At 41.1% G+C, this 16,211-nt stretch overlaps 1 protein-coding gene and 1 pseudogene across 1 annotated transcript in view; both read right to left on the reverse strand.

Moving 5' to 3' along the window:
- The window catches only part of LOC113015028 (neural cell adhesion molecule 2-like), a 339,210-nt gene that overhangs the window by 29,645 nt on the left and 293,354 nt on the right, over nt 1–16,211 (reverse strand). The gene's annotated exons all lie outside the window — the stretch shown is intronic.
- LOC113010469 (zinc finger protein 665-like) lies at nt 3,802–7,697 on the reverse strand (annotated as a pseudogene).

A 16,211-nucleotide genomic window follows, 5' to 3' on the forward strand; every position in this document is an offset into this window, starting at 1 on the left:
GGAAACTGACACCTTCTTATTTATTTTATTGTTTGTAATGATTTTATGGTATTTTTAATTTGGTTGTTGTTTTGATCTGTGTTGTTCAGCACTTTGGTCTGCCTGGTGTGTTCTTAAAGTGCTATACAAATACAGTGGGGCAAAAAAGTATTTAGTCAGCCACCGATTGTGCAAGTTCCCCCACTTAAAATGATGACAGAGGTCAGTAATTTGCACCAGAGGTACACTTCAACTGTGAGAGACAGAATGTGAAAAAAAAATCCATGAATTCACATGGTAGGATTTGTAAAGAATTTATTCGTAAATTAGGGTGGAAAATAAGTATTTGGTCACCTCAAACAAGGAAAATCTCTGGCTCTCACAGACCTGTAACGTCTTCTGTAAGAAGCTTTTCTGTCCCCCACTCGTTACCTGTATGAATGGCACCTGTTTGAACTCATCATCTGTATGAAAGACACCTGTCCACAGCCTCAAACAGTCAGACTCGAAACTCCGCCATGGCCAAGACCAAAGAGCTTTCGAAGGACACCAGGAAAAGTATTGTAGACCTGCACCAGACTGGGAAGAGTGAATCTACAATAGGCAAGCAGCTTGGTGTGAAAAAATCAACTGTGGGAGCAATCATCAGAAAATGGAAGACATACAAGACCACTGATAATCTCCCTCGATCTGGGGCTCCACGCAAGATCTCATCCCGTGGGGTCAAAATGATCATGAGAACGGTGAGCAAAGATCCCAGAACCACACGGGGGGACCTGGTGAATGACCTGCAGAGAGCTGGCACCAAAGTAACAAAGGTCACCATCAGTAACACACTACAACGGCAGGGAATCAAATCCCGCAGTGCCAGACGTGTTCCGCTGCTGAAGCCAGTGCATGTCCAGGCCCGTCTGAAGTTTGCCAGAGAGCACATGGATGATACAGCAGAGGATTGGGAGAATGTCATGTGGTCAGATGAAACCAAAGTAGAACTTTTTGGTATAAACTCAACTCGTCGTGTTTGGAGGACGAAGAATACTGAGTTGCATCCCAAGAACACCATACCTACTGTGAAGCATGGGGGTGGAAACATCATGCTATGGGGCTGTTTTTCTGCCAAGGGGACAAGACGACTGATCCGTGTTAAGGACAGAATGAATGGGGCCATGTATCGTGAGATTTTGAGCCAAAACCTCCTTCCATCAGTGAGAACTTTGAAGATGAAACGAGGCTGGGTCTTCCAACATGACAATGATCCAAAACACACCGCCCGGGCAACAAAGGAGTGGCTCCGTAAGAAGCATTTGAAAGTCCTGGAGTGGCCTAGCCAGTCTCCAGACCTCAACCCCATAGAAAATCTGTGGCGGGAGTTGAAAGTCCGTGTTGCTCGGCGACAGCCCCAAAACATCACTGCTCTCGAGAAGATCTGCATGGAGGAATGGGCCAAAATACCAGCTACTGTGTGTGCAAACCTGGTAAAGACCTATAGTAAACGTTTGAACTCTGTTATTGCCAACAAAGGTTATGTTACAAAGTATTGAGTTGTATTTTTGTTATTGACCAAATACTTATTTTCCACCCTGATTTACGAATAAATTCTTTACAAATCCTACCATGTGGATTCATGGATTTTTTTTTCACATTCTGTCTCTCACAGTTGAAGTGTACCTCTGGTGCAAATTACTGACCTCTGTCATCATTTGAGGTGGGGGAACTTGCACAATCGGTGGCTGACTAAATACCTTTTTGCCCCACTGTAAACGATGATGATGATGATGATGATGATGAAACTCTTATAGCCTCTGGTGCCCCCACCTTATCATAAAAAGCCTAAACATTCACATGCTTTCTCTCACACAGCGCCTAAGCTACGACCTTGGCTCCTTGTTTATCTGCTCCTGCTCCAAAAAAAAATCCAGTGTTTGGTTTTCTTCCAGAATATTGTTGTTTATATTTACTGGGGGAAGAAATGGTAAAAACTGCATTTTATAAAGAAAACGTTATAAAGCACTCTCCGTCTGAGAGCAAAGACAAAACCAAAACACCCCACCCTTTCCCATTGGTCAAAAAATGTACCATGCCGACCAATCAAAACATGGCATTTGGTTGTTAAGAAACGGAAGTTGTTAAGAAGAGGAAAATTTAGGAGTGACGGCAGTGTTTTGAGATGTGAGAGATTTGCAACGTTTAGCGCAAATCTTGTATAGTTAGTGTGTAGTGTAGTCAATAGTTTTGTTGTGTGTGTCAGAACAATGAGGCGGCTGCTAAATGTTACGGGAGTGATACATCTCCTGTTGTCAGGCCTACAGGTATCAGGCTTTTGATGTTCTCCTTTATCTCATAGTGGACAGAAATTATTTTTTGGAGAGGCACAAATAATTTGTGTGGCATCAGATTTGATGCAGAACACCTGATTGTTCTGTAAATAGTTTGAAATGTTTGTTTTAAAAAAATCCCTTAGCAGCATTTTTAGGTAAACAGCTGCAAAAATCTTTGTTGTTTGCAATACTCAGTAACTTTTTTGAAGAAGTAACTATATAATTAATTGCCCAGCATTAGTCTTTATATATTGTATTTTGCAGAGAGAGTTACAAAGTTTCAAAGTGGTGCTCCATGAGAGTCCTGTAGACGAGCAGCAGCACGATCCTGCATTGCAACTGCAAACCGCCAACAGCATGTTTTTAAGAAAAATCAAACAAATTTTCCTTCAAGATCATTTTAGTTTTTAATTAGCTGCAGGATCCTTCTTCAGTGTGAGTGGAGAACAGCCAAGTCGCCTCCTGTGATAAACCTCCACATGTACCACTGAAAACAGTTAAATTAGTTTGAATCGGAAATAATGGGTCAAACTACTTGTTCTGAGACCATTTCTTTATTTTTCACACCAAACTGTTTAATAAGATAAACTCTACACAGACTTCATCAAATATAACTAACACTTTAACATTATCAGGATTTCATAATACAAACTTCAAATCAACAAGAAAACAGCTGCAGAACATGTGGATCAAAATTCATTAAAAAACAACATGTGGACTTCAAGGACTAAATACACTAAAGTGAAAGGAGGAGCAAAAAATAGAGGTTTAACAGAATTTGAATTAAGTAAAAGTAGTCACCTGTGATCTTTAAAATGGTTCTGATGTGTGCTGCTGTTTTTAACTTTCAACATTTCTTTGTTGCCACTGTGAATAAGATTGTGTTCTTTGCCTAATTGAATGAAGGTTACACAGCCTCACTGGTTCATCTTCTGGTACAAACTGGTATTACATGGAAGTACAGCCCAAAACCAGTTTAGCTTGAGTTTCTTTTTTTCTGGACATAACGTCACGGCAGGTGTTTTTTCAAAGCTGGTGGACAGATTTAGTTCATTTTTGAGGTTTTAAGAGCAACTGCTGTGAAAATATTTGTAGTTTTGGGAGAAAATGATTTAAGAGAAGATTTTACCTCAGCAAAAGATTAAATATGAATGAAGGATTGAAATTGCATATACATATCTATACATGCAGCTTCCTAAATGTAACATTCAGGATTATTCACTGCAGCCCAAGTGTGACATCAGCTGACACTCTTTACAGGAGATTCCATCTGAACTCTGTGGAGCCTGATCTCAAGGTTTTTAAGTCTGAGCCTGAAACCAGAAGAGGATCTTTCTCTCTCTTCAGATTCATTGTGATCCAGTGATTTCAGTCCTGCATGATCAGGCTGATGTTTGCATAGAGCAGATAATGAAGTGAAGGTTTTTGCACATTGGTAACAGTGAAACAGTTTATTTACAGTGTGAAATCGTTTGTGTTTGGAGTATGAACTGAGATTCCTGAAGCTCTTGTCACACTGGTCACAGCTGAAGTTCACTTCCATGTGTGTACGTTCATGTTTGTTACGATGACCTGATCGTGAGAAGCTTTTGTCACAGTGTCTGCACTTGTATGGTGTCCCTCCTGCAGTGGTGAAGGATGACCCACGCTGGTCACAGATGTGCTTCTTGACCACACTGTGGAAGAGGTCTTGTAGTTTTAATGTACTTGGTGTGTGGAAGCCTCTCCCACATTCTTTGCAGTAGTTCATTTTGTCTCCAGTGTGTCTACGTTGATGTGCTTTTAGGTCCCGTTCGTGATTGGAGGTTTTTCTACAAAGGTTAAAGAGAAACGCTTTCCCACCACCACAGTGACGACAGGGTTGAGAAATGGATCCATGTTCTTTGCTCCACTCCTAAACAAAGACATTGTAAATCAGGGAATTCCTTCAACGTTTTTATCCTGAACGTCGCCTGAAATAAAAAGCATCTCTGCCAACGTCCAATTACATTTTACTGTTTATATTACAACACTCAGCTTACTGAGTGAAAATGAGTCTTCATTCATTCAGTTCATTCAGTATAACTCCATAAGTTTACTGATCAGACTTTTTCCAAACAATCAGGTTAAAATTACAAGATAAAAAATCAATACATCCTCACAGTAACTGCACTTCTAGAGTTACTTTCTGGAGTGGATCTGTTGGTGCTTTTTCAGCTGATTTGGAGCTTTAAAAGTCTTCTCACACAGGTCATTTATAAGGTCTCTCCTCAGTGTGTTGTTGTAACTGTGCATCTATTGTAAACAGTTTCCCACACTGATCACAGCAGGAAACATCAATTCCAGTGTGAATCCGTAGGTGAATATTTCGGTACTGTTTGTCACTGAAACTTTTTCCACAAAAGTCGCAGCTGTACACGTTAATTCCAGAGTGGGTAACTAGATGCCTCTGTAAGTCGCTATTTAGAGCAAAAACCTTACCACACAACTCACAGTTGTGTGCTTTAAATCAACTGTGGATGAGTTGGTGTTTTTTTAAGGTTCCAGACTGGGTAAAAGACTTTCCACACAACTCACAGCTGTAAGGTTTAAATCCACTGTGGATGAGTTGGTGCATTTTTAATTTTCCACCCTCGGTAAAAGACTTTCCACACAAGTCACAGCTGTACGCTTTAACTCCACTGTGGAGGAGTTGGTGTTTTTTTAAGGTTCCAGACTGGGTAAAAGACTTTCCACACAACTCACAGCTGTAAGGTTTAAATCCACTGTGGAGGAGTTGGTGTGTTTTTAAGCTTCCACCCCCAGTAAAAGACTTTCCACACAAGTCACAGCTGTATGCTTTAACTCCACTGTGGATGAGTTGGTGTGTTTTTAAGCTTCCAGCCTCTGTAAAAGACTTTCCACACAAGTCACAGCTGTACGCTTTAACTCCACTGTGGATGAGTTGGTGTGTTTTTAAGTTTCCAGCCTGGGTAAAAGACTTTCCACACTCATCACAGCTGTAAGGTTTAACTCCACTGTGGATGACTTGGTGTCTTTTTAAGTCTCCAGCCCGGGTAAAAGACTTTCCACACAAGTCACAGCTGTAAGGTTTAACTCCATTGTGGATGAGTTGGTGTGTTTTTAAGCTTCCAGCCTCTGTAAAAGACTTTCCACACAACTCACAGCTGTAAGGTTTAAATCCACTGTGGATGAGTTGGTGTGTTTTTAAGTTTCCACCCCCGGTAAAAGACTTTCCACACAAGTCACAGCTGTATGCTTTAACTCCACTGTGGATGAGTTGGTGTGTTTTTAAGCTTCCAGCCTCTGTAAAAGACTTTCCACACAAGTCACAGCTGTACGCTTTAACTCCACTGTGGATGAGTTGGTGTGTTTTTAAGTTTCCAGCCTGGGTAAAAGACTTTCCACACTCATCACAGCTGTAAGGTTTAACTCCACTGTGGATGACTTGGTGTCTTTTTAAGTCTGCAGCCCGGGTAAAAGACTTTCCACACAAGTCACAGCTGTACGCTTTAACTCCACTGTGGATGAGTTGGTGTATTTTTAAGTGTCCAGAGTGGGTAAAAGACTTTCCACACTCATCACAGCTGTAGGTTTTCTCTCCTTTTCTTCTGTGAGGTTTGTCGGCCTCCTGGGAGCGCTGACTTCTCGCTCCATGTTGGTCCTGCAGTGACAGAGATACAAATAGAGGCAGTGAGTGAAATGCAGTCGTGGAACAAACTGAAACTCCCTCCATTGGTGGAATCAAACATGTCAACAAACACATTGTTGGTGTGTTTCCACCACCTTCTGGTGGCAGTGTCACATTACAATGATATGCTACAATGAGAGTTGTAATGAAAATGACATTATTGAAGAAATATTGATCAGCAGAGAAAATCTTTTACGCATAAGAAATTTCAAGTTCAACTGATGATATTGTTGTTTCAATGTGTGCTTATAAAAAAAGATCTTTGTATTTTCTTGTAACTTCTGTGGTTTCTGATTCGAATGTAGATTCTGTATATATGGATGAGCCCAGGATGCAAAACATAAAGCTGCTGTTATCATGTTTTTAAAAACACACCAGCTTTCAGTAATATTCTAACTAGGGATGCAACGACACCCATTTTTCCAAACCGATACGATACCGATACTTGGATCTGAGTACTTGCAGATATTGAGTACAAAAAACGATACTTCTACCACACACAAGTTAAACTTAACCAGTAGTAAAGAAACGACCCCAGACAACTCTTTAACACAAACGAAACGTTTACTGAACACATCACAACACATCCCTTTTTTAAACTCAAATAATATTCCAATTCCTTAACCAAATGAAATACACTGTACTGTATAAATGAAATAATTCCCTTTCAAATTATATTACACAACCCAACTTATGTTATCACCTTTTGGTAAGTGACTCACTAATATACACTCCAAAACATGTTATATAAATCCACTAAACACACAATATTCACACATTGGCCCCACACACACTCACATTCACACTTGTTGCAGGCCTGTTTGCTGCTCACGCCAGATGAAGGAGAAAAATCCTCTTCTCCCCAGTAAGAGCACAAAAGTCTGACTTACAGTTCCGTTGCTCGGTAGGTCACCGTTCACCAGTCCCACACTAAATCCACTCCACGGTGGTGCGACCGTTGAAACAAAAAGTCACTTCACCCACACTCTGTTGCGAAGCTCTCACACGGTTAGCTTTCTAGTCACACACTCTTTTGTGCTAGTTAACCTCAGTAAAACTAGCCGAGTCTCTCACTTTGGTTCAGCTAACCTCGTGCATCTCTCTATGCCGTTCTCTTCTCCTCCTCCATTGTAACAGATACACAGGTCCCGTTTTATGATACCTTCACGGGCCTCCAGAAAATTAGAACTCTGAACAATATTTAAACTCCATTCAGAGTTACATACCATAAAATAATATTTTATGATTAACATAACAGTTTGATTGCTCTAATTACCTGTATTTACCTTGAGACATATTACAGGGCAAATTACATTCTGGGTACAGTTACATCACATAACATCAACTGTGAACACCTTATGTTACAGTGGCGTTTAAGTTCATGGGAATTATGAGTATCTACTCCCAAATTCCCATCCGGGCTACATTATTATCGGTTCATGGTATCGCTTAACTTTTACGAGTATGAGTACACACACATTTTACAGTATCGGCCCCGATACCAGTATCGGTGCATCCCTAATTGTAACTGTGATATTTTTCTCACCTTTTGTGTTGAAGTCATTGATTGTTTCCTCTGTAGTGGCTCAGCTGAGTCCAAATGGATGAAATTGTTCCTCCGTTGCACCACCAGACTCTTCTCCTCCTGTTAATCACCTGGGGGACACACGCACAGCAGGATTTGTAAAAAGAGTTTTGATAAACACAATGCTGGACAGCAATGCTGTCATGTACACAAATATATATATATATATATATATATATATATATATATATATATACACTCAACAAAAATATAAACGCAACACTTTTGTTTTTGCTCCCATTCCCCATGGGCTGGACGTAGAGACCTAAAATTCATTCCAGATACACAATATAACCATCCCTCCCAAACAGTGGTCACAAATCAGTCCAAATGTGTGGTAGTGGGCACATCTGTTATATTGAGATAATCCATCCCACCTCACAGGTGTGCCACATCAGGATGCTGATCTGACATCATGAGTAGTGCACAGGTGTACCTCAGACTGCCACTCAGATAATTAATTAATTACATGTGTCATAACTATTTATTTAATTAATTAATTCCAATTTTAATTAATTATTGACACATTTTATTAATTATTTAATGGTGTATTTAATTAATTCATTATGGCAGTCCTGGGCCCTGTTTCAGGAAGCCGGTTTAGTGGAAAAACTGAGTAAGTATACCCTGAGTTAACGAAAACTCTGGGTTTTCGGTTTCACAAAGCGAGTTCAGCTGCAGCCTGAGTGAGTCACTATGACGACACACTCCGTGAAGCTAACCTGCCCCCTAGCAGGTTTACTACAACTAACCCTGACTGTCTCCGCCCCTTTGTCGGAAACCTGACAGTAGGAAGTGTCGGACATGGCGTGCCTCTTCCTTGAAGAGCCAGTAGATCGTGAAGCCCAAATTCTCCGCAGAGCTCTCCGCCGGGAGAGAGTGATTAGAGCGCGTTTGGACATTTTATCATTTCCTGATGATTTTCTGTGCGAACGTTACCGTTTCTCAGCACAATCTATAATTTATTTGGATAACATCCTCAGGCCATATATTACGCATGTGACACATCGCGGACATGCGCTCAGTTCATTGCATATTATTTGTATTGCACTTCGGTTTCTTGCAAACGGGAGCTTTCTGTATAATATTGGTGACGCTGAGCACGTTTCCAAGGCTACCGTCTGTCGGGCAGTCAGGAATGTTACAGTTGCACTGAAACGTCTCCTGTACACGTTTGTGGTGTTCCCCGGTCACAGACCCACAAGATTTATCAAAGAGGGATGCCACAAAATTGCAGGTATCAGGATGAACAAAACTTAATTTATGATGTGGTGATACTTGGACTACTACTTAAATTGCACATTTATTTTCAGGGTTCCCAGGCGTGATTGGCTGTACAGATGGCACTCACATTCCAGTCATTGCTCCTTCAGTAAATGAAGGAGACTATGTGAACAGGAAGTCTTTCCACAGCATTAATGTACAGGTACATAGTTCCCTGTAGCATGTCAAACTAACAAATTATTTCATTATAGTAATGGATGCTAATTTGTGTTCTCTGCACTGTGAAGATCATATGTGATGCTGCCAACATTATCACAAATGTGGAAGCCAAGTGGCCAGGCTCTGTCCATGACTCACAAATATTCCGTGAATGTACACTGAGCACAAAATTTGGACATGGTGAGTTGAGAATACTTTAAAATATATAAAGACCAATTGCTTCAGGGACATTTGAACTGAAGTGTATCCTTCTGTCTTAGGAGAGTTCACTGGCTACTTGCTTGGTGATAGGGGGTATCCATGTTTACCCTATTTCCTTACCCCTTACCCTGACCCTGAACCGGGCCCACAGCAGCGATATAATCTGGCTAATTGCAGGACAAGAGCCAGAATTGAAATGACTATCGGAATGCTTAAGGCCCGGTTCCAGTGCCTGCAAAGACTCAGGGTCACCCCAGAAAGGGCATGTGACATTATTGTGGCATGTGTGATTCTTCACAACATTGCCACAATTAGAGGAGAACACTGTCCTTCTGAACCAAACAGCAGTGATCCAAACCATGAACATCCTGACCCTCCCACGGACATACAAGATGGAAGAGCAGTCAGAGACACCATATGTCACAATCATTTCTTTTGACCCATCACCTCAACATGTTGAAAGAAGAATAAACAGATTTTTTGTTCAACTGGCTTTATTGGTCGCCTGTATTTCCTGTACACAAAGTATTAAAAGATGTAAACCTCATAAAGTGTCTCTGTTGCTTCCTCCTCTGTAACAGCTGTCAATGTTTCTTCATTATTTTCCTGTAGTAAAGAAATAAACAACATTGCTGTTCTACTGTACACTCATATAATCTGTGGAGTATTACTCACAACTGCATGTTGGTCTGGCTCAACAGGAGGCTGCACCAGATGCAGTACACCATCACCATCAACTGATAGAATATGAGGTTTATACAGGTCACTTATAACTTACAAGGGACCAAATGGCAATTAACAAACATACCAAGCACCTTACACTTCATTGTCATTATGCTCTCAAAGACAACCAAGGCTGAGGGAAGGCAAAATCAGTCGGAAAATAACTTCACTACAAAATAATTCATTATGGTAAAGAGTTTATCAAATGAATGTGTCGCACTGCAAAGGTGACTGTGAAGAAAGGATGTATGCACATCATGTATTATTTTGAATTTACCCCTTATGTCGGCACTTGTGTCTTGCGGGGTTATTGACTCAGAGGATGTCCCCGCAGAGATGCCTTCAGCCACAGGGCGCCCACTGTTTTGGCTGAGGGCCAACTGCTCAGCCTCTGTGAGTGGTGGTGGTGGAGGACCCCCACCTGTTTTTCGGGCCTCCGCTTTTTTTCTGTTGGCTATAACGGGCCACATTTGAGCATACAGAGTAAGCAAATATGTACTTGTAATGTGCTCAGATAATTTCAATAAGTGCTTACAGGAAGGAAATTAATGTAGCCTCTAACTGCAATTGATTTACATGGGACAAACAGACCAAGCACTATGGCTCATAATACAATTACACCTTACCTGTTTGGACTATATTTTTATATTTCATTTTTACTTGCTGCCAGGAACGTTTGGGGCCTGTTGGGTTGCACCTGCGCTCACATCACATCACAAAATAAAATGTATAAAATAACAAATAAAATAACATATGATAAAATAACGTGTTAAATGGGTGGAAATCCCTCGATCAATGTTTAAATTAACACTCACGCATTGACTCTGTCGGCTATGTTTTGCCATGCATGCTTTTGCAGCTGTGGCTGTGTTACTTTTTTCCGCGGAATTTGCATGTTATCGGCATATGCTGCCATCAGAATTTCGGCCTCAAGCGCTGTGAAATACATTGACCGCGCCTTCTTTCCCTCCGTCTCCATGGTGACTCGCTTAATCTGTGCTCCGCTTATCAGGGGCCCGTTCTTCGTACGTCGCTTACTACATCCAAGATCAAATGACACATCCAAGATCAAATCATCGTGCTAACCGTGAGCTCGCTAATCCGGTTCCCCGAACACACCTGCTGTTGACGATTACTACAGCTGGACGCAGGAATGTGACATCACTGGGTGTCGTAAAAGGGGCTACGCATCGATAGTAGAAACATTGATCGGCAACCCGCTGATTGGTCGGCGAAAATGTCGAAGGGGCGTGCTCGGTATTTTCCGGCAGCAGAGCAAGAACTCTTGAGTGAGGGATTTCAGGAGTTTCAGAGTTTAATTAAAACGCAAGAGAACACTGCAAAGGCTGCAAAAGCAAGGAGAGAGGGCTGGCAGAAAGTTGCTGACAAATCAAACTCGTAGGTAATTTAATAATAATAATAATAATGGATTGGATTTATATAGCGCTTTCCAAGGCACCCAAAGCGCTTTACGATACCACTATTCATTCACTCCCACATTCACACACTGGTGGAGGCAGCTACGGTTGTAGCCAGGCTGCCATATCGCGCCATCGGCCCCTCTGGCCAACACCAGTAGGCGGTAGGGTAGATCTATCATATGACACTATATTGTCCAATATCATATGGCATTATATTATATTATAATATGTTATATTATATCCCCTTTCACATTAGAGCCACAACAGGACCCACAAGAACATGGGAACAAGTAAAGGTGGAATACAGGAGTATTCTACAGAATGGTAATATTTATCTCTTAGATTGCTTTTCGTCTCTTGGCAAGGTAATACTGGCCTGTAATACTCTATTACTCTGTTAGTTTGTTCATAACAGCAACCAAGAAAAGGGCAGAGGAACAAAAGACAGGTGGTGGTCCTGCACCCCCTCGTCAACAAGTTGGTTAAGTAAATAATACCCTCACGGGAATATCAATATCTCTCAATGAGCACACTGTCGCGCTGAGCTAAAGGATCCTGTCTGTCCCGCAATATACGCTGAATTCTGAGGACTCTCCTTATCAATCTTGCACCTTCCGCAATGGGCTGCTCGCGTATACGGACAGGACATGGCTGCGACAGGCTTCCCAAATCCACCTTCGCTTTTATAGCCGTGGTCTCTCATCTTGATTACACAAAGTAATTTGCAATTACTACTGTGAAATATGAATTACATCTGTAATAATCACATACATGTAATAGAATGTTAATAGTACATTTCCCTTTTTTAGGAAATGACCTGTATGTATCTGTGTGACATCAATAAAAGGATCAAGTGCTGCATTATCTTTAGTTACATTGATAATATTTATTTATGGTGAAACAGTGGAAAAATATCGCTGTTGCTTTCGTATAAATGAAGCGGACATACCTGCGTGGCCGCGATCTAATCCTGTTTACATAAAGTAAACCTGCTCGGGAGCAGGTTTACGCTTACGGCTCTGTTGCTATGGCAGCAAGTCCCGGATGAGCTTCGGGGAACCGACTGATCCAGGATCACGCGAAATCGTCAACAATCTAATCCGGCTAACCTACTTAGCGAGGTACGAAGAACGGGCCCCAGGGCTTTATGTATCCTCATCCGCGCGCTTCACTTGGGGTTAAAGCAACTCCGCGTTGACTGAACTAATTGTTATCAGCCTTTCTGAAACCGAATATTCCGAGTTGGACAGTTCGGGGTTACTCAACCGTGAGTGTCGTTTTTCACTCTGAGTTTTCCAAACCGGCTTCCTGAAACAGGGCCCTGGCGTTCCATACATTCCAACACAGTGTGTTTGTTTTGATTCGTAGACCCTGAAAACGACGCTGCGCTCCCACAATGCTTTGCGGCGTGACGTCAACGCCAAAGCCCTATGAAGTCCTATTCTAAAGGCTGATTGCCCTCCCCCACGCTTGTACCCGTGGCTTCCTGTCCTGAGGGATGGCTCTTCTCCTGCCCTGCACCCTTTGTTCATATTCAAAGACTATTTTTCTGTATGTATTCTTACCCCATAGCAACCGCCAGATTATAATGTTGCAGACAATCACAAACTCTACAGACTGTCTAACTCCAGTGTATACCAAGCAATCTATTATTCTTAACAGCAACAACATAAACTGAACCCACATTAAAGTTGGCTCGGTGCTTACCTTTATATGAGCCCACAAACCGAGAGAAACTCCGTGATGAAGCTGAAAGTCTTAAGAAACAGATCAGGGAGCAGAGACCCACGTGGTTCACGCTGATCTCGGCTACGATCCAGGAGACAAGGGTGTGCAGATCGATGCAGAAATTAATCCCAACGTTGGTAGTGGTATATGTTCCTGTAAGTTTACTACTTTACTCCCGTTTCATGAAAAAGCAGCTCTCTCTGCTCGACTCCTCTCCTGCACACACACTTTGCTCCGCCGCCTTTTCCGGCTCTGCTGTGATTTGTTGCTGTGCGGTCACGTGACTAAGCAGACCAACGTAACCACGTGGGGTGTTATTTCAAAAGTAGCGCCTATCTCCTTTTCCTAAGCTCTTTTTCTTGCCCTCGATGGAAACGTCATCGTGGGAAGGAGATTTGCTAAGGACTCAGGGAAAGAGAGGACCGGTGCTGAGAATTGGAACAGCCTTAGGCTGTATCCCAATTCAGGTTCTGTAGCCCTAATGTACGCAGCCTTAACAGTCCACAAGGGCCTCAAACAAAGCTGTATGAAACGTTTACAGCGGTTAGTATCATGGTTGCTAGGCAACCTGGGCAGCGCGACGGAGATCGACCGGCATTTCACAAGCCTCGCACTTCCGGCCTTAGCGGTCTTTGAGTACTCAAACTCCAGTCCTTCTATGGAACTCCAAAGTGTTCAAAATTAAATAAATAAATAGGTCAAGATGAAATAAATAACTATGTGAATAAATAAGACACAGATATGTAATGTGAGAATGATATTGTGAAATAATGGAACACATTTTGAAAACAATGCTCATTATTGTGAAACATATTACATTCTGCTATATATATTTTCTTATTTTTGTGAAATATTATTTCATGGTCATTATTTTTCACAATAACAGAGATTATTCCTGAGGCATTTTATTTATTTCCAGCCGTTTATATTCCAAAATGACCTTTTTTCAAAGTCAGTCTTTATTTCAAAATCCCGTTTTTCCCGATGGTCTATTTATTTCATAATGCGACTTTTCAGCAGAATGACTTTGTCTGTCAATCAAGAAAGACAGGGCGGAGCCAGTTGTGTGATTGGTTGCTCCTTTACTCAGACATAAGTAATAGCACATGAATTGTCGATTTAGGTTTAATGGTGCAATGCATCTCCTATGCAGCTGGCGGCAGTATGCAGCTCAAAATAAACTTAAGGCACCGACAAATGCAAAACACTGTAATAACGTTACAGGTGTATCAATTCTTGTGAAGGGCATGGCTGCAGGAAACAAGTCCGTTTCTGAGTTACTCAAAGAACTTGCTAACCGCTTAGATTGAACGTCTTCACCTCAGTCTGCGTATTGCAGCAGTGTACTGGAGATGAAGTGGTCCCTGGTCCAAGTTCTCATCACAACCGCACAGTGTTAACGTTAGCAAATGCTAACGCTATCACAGCTAGCTCCACTCCATGAAACGCTGTTCAGGGTAAGTAACGATATGTTATTATTGCTTGGTTAGTCTGTCTGTCTGGCAAAAATGAGCTTTTTAATCAGTTTAGTCACAGATTTTTTTTAATACTGTTTTTTATCATAGCAAAGAATTCTATAAATTAGGTAAGAGAAAATAATTGTCTTCTGGGTTAATGTCTGTATTACTATTTACATTGTTGTAGGTGATAGTTATTCATGACTGTTTTAAAGTGGCTTATCTTCTGTGCTAATATGGAAGACAAGTAATCTATGTGAAAGAAAAGAAAGCAATTTTAGTTCAACGTAGTGATTTTGTAAGTGGGTATAATTTGAAAATGCTTTTACTAGTACAGTGGATGTTCTTTAAATATTTAACATTTAAAGTGTGTGTCACTTTACAGACTCCAACTTCAGTTTTGGTTTGGTCTCACCGTTGTAGGTCATAACACAAACAAGTCGTCAAGTCAAGCAGCTGAGGAAAGGGCTTAAGGAAACCATGGTATGGCCGCTTCTGACAGAAAGATCAGACATCATTCCTCCTTTCTTACCAAGGGAATCAGAGACTGCTCCCTGTTGTGAGGTAAGGTCCGGTCACATCTTTTAACATCTGAATAGTAAAGCTATTTGGTTAATTTATGAAGGATGAACATTAATTGTTGACACAAAACACCAATATACTGTTTTGTATGCGTGGGTTAGTTGAACAGCTGGGTTACATTTAATAAAAATACACCTAATGTTGCTGATGCTCTTAAGACTACAAGATAAGTAAAGCTATAAAATGACTGTGGCCTGCCACAGAAGATGAAGATGAGGAAGAAGAGGAATGCTCTCGAGGATAAATGCAGAGTGGCAGGTTACCTTCGGTCCTTCATTGAAAATGGTAAGTCTGCTGCGATAGGTATTTTGCCATTGGTTTTCTCTGATTATACTTTGGTAAATTACATACAGTCCAGTGATCTTGGGTCATTAACAAAGTACACTATAGTAGAGCTGGGCGGTATGAGATTTTTTCATATCACGATATTTATTTTTATTTATTTTTTTATAAAAAGGACAAGAGCGGTGAGGTCTATCGCAATAGTTTAATTTTTCTATTGAGAAAAAGTTATTTCGCAATACATATCGTTATCGTTCTATCGCCCAGCTCTACGCTATAGTATAATTTTGTTTTGTTATTTGCTCCATGCAATACATAAGAGTGGTGACATTATCAGTTGCACTAGAATTGTATGTAGACTACTTTTAGCTTTGTTAACATAAAAATATCTATAAAAGCTACAACAGCAATTTGAGTGGGGCAAAAATGTCTGGTGCCCTGTATGTAAGTGGTCATCTTTTATGGTATTTCTCCATAAAAGATTCAAAATAATGAATATAGGATGTCATTATAGTTTAAAACAATCTTCTGTTGCAGCATCTTGTGCACAACAAAAAGCCCTCATCAAGTTTTGGACAGGATGGGAAGTCTTGCCGAGAAATGACTGTGGAAGTGGTCAACAGCAATCTTCCAAAGTCTTCCACCGGTTTTGAAGTACTACGTCTTCCTGCACACTACTGTACCTATGAGTCATTTCTAATGGACATTCAGGTGTGTCTCAACTCTACTGACTCAGGTTTTGGTCTGGTTTACGATTGATTCCATAACCACATGGTAAAATTAGACCATTTCTTCTTTCTTGCATCACATTACTGTACTCGG

Source organism: Astatotilapia calliptera, chromosome 3 (assembly GCF_900246225.1).
Source record: "Astatotilapia calliptera chromosome 3, fAstCal1.2, whole genome shotgun sequence".
Taxonomy (NCBI): domain Eukaryota; kingdom Metazoa; phylum Chordata; class Actinopteri; order Cichliformes; family Cichlidae; genus Astatotilapia; species Astatotilapia calliptera.